Source organism: Astatotilapia calliptera, chromosome 2 (genome assembly GCF_964374335.1).
Source record: "Astatotilapia calliptera chromosome 2, fAstCal68.1, whole genome shotgun sequence".
Taxonomy (NCBI): domain Eukaryota; kingdom Metazoa; phylum Chordata; class Actinopteri; order Cichliformes; family Cichlidae; genus Astatotilapia; species Astatotilapia calliptera.
This window is the reverse complement of record NC_137423.1, coordinates 5,995,491-5,998,976: the sequence shown is the minus strand read 5'-3', so window position 1 is coordinate 5,998,976 and position 3,486 is coordinate 5,995,491. Positions and strand designations below refer to the sequence as shown.

The 3,486-nt window shown below is 42.3% G+C and overlaps 1 long non-coding RNA gene across 1 annotated transcript; it reads right to left on the bottom strand.

The window, feature by feature from the left end:
* Positions 1-311: 311 nt before the first annotated feature.
* Positions 312-1,374, bottom strand: LOC113014681 (uncharacterized). Its single transcript, XR_013910601.1, has 2 exons — positions 1,234-1,374; positions 312-710 (listed from the first exon to the last, which is right to left on the bottom strand). It is a non-coding gene; the product is annotated as an uncharacterized LOC113014681 (long non-coding RNA).
* Between the last annotated feature and the right edge of the window lie 2,112 nt (positions 1,375-3,486).

Below are 3,486 nucleotides of genomic sequence, written 5' to 3'. Positions count from 1 at the left end.
AGGAGTATCTGAAATTTGTGTATTAGATCCCTGTAAACTTCAAGCTGTGTAAAACTTTGAGTCAAAAGCTTGCCCAACCTAGTGTACACAATTCATTACAATAAGGAAAGCACAGACGTAGAGCTTTGTCTCTGCACATTTCCTGAAACATCCAAGAAGAATTAGGTGATATAGGTCTGCTGATCCCACTTACAAGAATGCAGTTGGTTGCAGGATCTAAACTATCAAAAATGTAATTGTAACACCTGCTTAGTATAGTAGGGTTAAACTTATAGACTAGATTCGAGAGGAGTAAAATAAATTTGAGAGAATTGAGTGTTGAACAGCCGGCAGATTTATTACAATGTTACAGTGGTGCAATAATCCAATGTAAACAGCATAGAAAATTAACAGAAGATCAACAGAGAAGAGCGCTCTTTTGAAAATAACAACAAAATAAAATAAAATAAGTAGTCTCTTTAGACCTGACTCCTGATGAGCAGGATATTGGGAGTTCAATAGTTTCCCAGAGAAACAATCTGTATGAAGTAAGCAGTTTTTGCTCTTGCTTATCTGAAATCCTGCGATTCGAAGTAATTCAGACTGTAGCTCTACTCCTGCATCCAGAACAGCTGGCCACACTGCTTTTGGATTCGCCAAGAGTTTTCACAGGGTCTGGCTCGCCATCCATATCCAGAACCACTTCAGATCCAGGATCACAAAAAACCAGTCTGCACATACAGTACAGAGCAATAAACAAAATAGTTCTTAACAGTTTTTCTAAATAAAATGAGATCTCATAAAGTTTTCAAAATCAAGTACACTGTCGTTTTAACATTGTTCTGTCTCTATGAATTCCATTTGTATTGCTTTACAGCATTACAATCAATTGTATTTAAATACCCCTTTTTAAGGCATATGTAATCACATCATAAAATGTTTGTAACGTAACTAGTTTTAAATAACTTATTTACATGTATTAACCTATAACTGAAATGACAAAGTGCAGAAAAGGCACTGGACAACATTTATGGCTAAAAGAGAAGTGCATCCTGCATTAGTTTTGCACATTTGTGAAGATGCCCAATCAAATAGACAATAAAATAAAATACGACATTCCATTTCACACACGATTCAAGTACTCCGACTGGTTTTAGCTTTTTTTAGACAATAGGAATTCGCACTGTTGCAGTGTTTACCACATGTAAAATTAGCATAAGTTTTCCTGCTAACTTATCATCTCTAGTAACTCACCGGAATTCCCAAGAAACAAATACACGCTCTGCCTGGTTTTGGTCGAGAGTAAAACACATAAAGGCCTCTGAAAAGTACATAACTTTAAGTTAGAGACTGTTGAAAATACTTTATAACACTTATTTTATACCAAAAGACTCACTGTGTAGCTTGTTATTTGCTCTCGGTGTCTTGCTCCGTTTTGCCTAGCTTAATGCCGCAACGTGCTTTTGTTGCATTCACTGAACTACGGAAAATCAAAGTGTGTTCAAGGGGTGTCGGAAATAATATTACCAGGTAAAAACAAGAAAATACTAGTAACCATGTCTATAGGGGTTACATAATCATGCTAGAAGCACACGTTTATGCACATACAGAGTGAATTACTCTGTAAATTGGGAGAGAAAACAACTATAATGGCAACAAACAAGAGTCCCGACTCCAGTAGCAGTTATCCAACATCTCGATAGAGAAGAGGCACTATTTGAAGACACAGTGGTATGTGCACATTTTGGCTAAGGAAGAGTGCTAGTTGGAAAGGAAATAGAAGACATTTGCACTCACACTGTCAAAAAGGCCTTTTATTTAATTCTCCTTGTTGTTTAATCCAAATTACAAACGGAAAAGTTGTTTTGGAATTGTACCTGCTGCTTCAAGGTTGTTATGCTGTACAAGGCTCAATCATCTTATCCCAATTATTTTTTGGCATAGACAGTATGGTGTCATTTTTGTGGGCTGCAGTCACAAAGGGACTCATTCCTTGAAAATGATGGAGCACCTCTTCAACCTGAGCCTGAGGTTGGGAAGAGTCCCACAGCTCTGGAAAACCTCCTGTGTTGTACCAGTGCCAAAGACTTCAAGCCCCAAGGACCTCAACAGCTACAGGCCGGTGGCTCTGACATCCCACCTGATGAAGACCCTGGAGCGGTTGGTCCTGGCTCAGCTTCGGCGCCTAATAAGCTCATCACTGGACCCACTTCAGTTTGCCTACCAGCCTGGCATTGGAGCGGATGATGCCGTCATTCACCTCCTACATCGTTCCCTCGCTCACCTGGAGACCGCTGGAAGCACTGTGAGAATCATGTTCTTTGATTTCTCCAGTGCCTTCAACACCATTCTTCCCTCGGTTCTAAAGGACAAGCTGGTGAACTCTGGAGTGGACCATCACCTCACTACCTGGATCCTGGACTACCTCACCAACCGACCACAGTATGTGAGGACTCAGGGCTGTGTGTCGGACAGGGTCGTCTGCAGTACGGGGGCCCCACAGGGAACGGTTCTGGCTCCGTTCCTCTTCACCATCTACACTGCAGACTTCTCCCACAATTCCACCCAGTGCTTCCTGCAGAAGTTCTCTGATGACTCTGCAATAGTCGGCCTCATCACTGATGGGGACGACAAGGAGTACAGAGGTCTGACCCAAGACTTTGTGGACTGGTGCCAGCTGAACTACCTCCAGATCAACGCCAGTAAAACCAAGGAACTGGTGGTAGACTTCCGCAGGCACAAGCATTCTCCACTGCAACCACTGAACATCCAAGGTATGGACATTGAGGCTGTGGACAGCTACAGATACCTTGGTGTTCATCTGAACAATAGACTGGACTGGACTCATAACTCAGACGCCCTCTACAGGAAAGGGCAGAGCAGGCTGTACCTGCTGCGGAGACTCAGGTCGTTTGGAGTGGAGGGCCCACTCCTGAAGAAATTCTATGACTCTGTTGTGGCTTCTGCTATCTTTTATGGCGTGGTCTGCTGGGGCGGCAGCATCTCTGCTGGGGACAGGAAGAGACTGAACAGGGTGATCCGAAGGGCCAGCTCTGTTCTAGGATGCCCTCTGGACCCAGTGGAGGTGGTGAGTGACAGGAGAACGGCGGCTAAGCTGTCATCCCTGATGGACAACATCTCCCACCCCATGCAGCAGACTGTGACAGCACTGAGCAGCTCCTTCAGTGGGAGACTGCGGCACCCACGGTGTGGGACGGAGAGATTTCGCAGGTCTTTCCTCCCCACTGCTGTCAGACTCCATAATAAAGACTTTAACTGATCAAGCACACACATCCACACATATGCAATAATACTAAGTGCAATAATCCTTTCTGTCATCGTTGTATTTTTACTCAGTTGTATATAGTATTTGTATTTGTATTCTATTTTTATCTTATTGTATATTTATTTTATTTTATTCTACTGTATATAGTATTTTATTTTATTCTATTCTGTACAGTTGTGTACTGTATTTATTCTTATTGTATTCTAATTTTTGCGTCATAA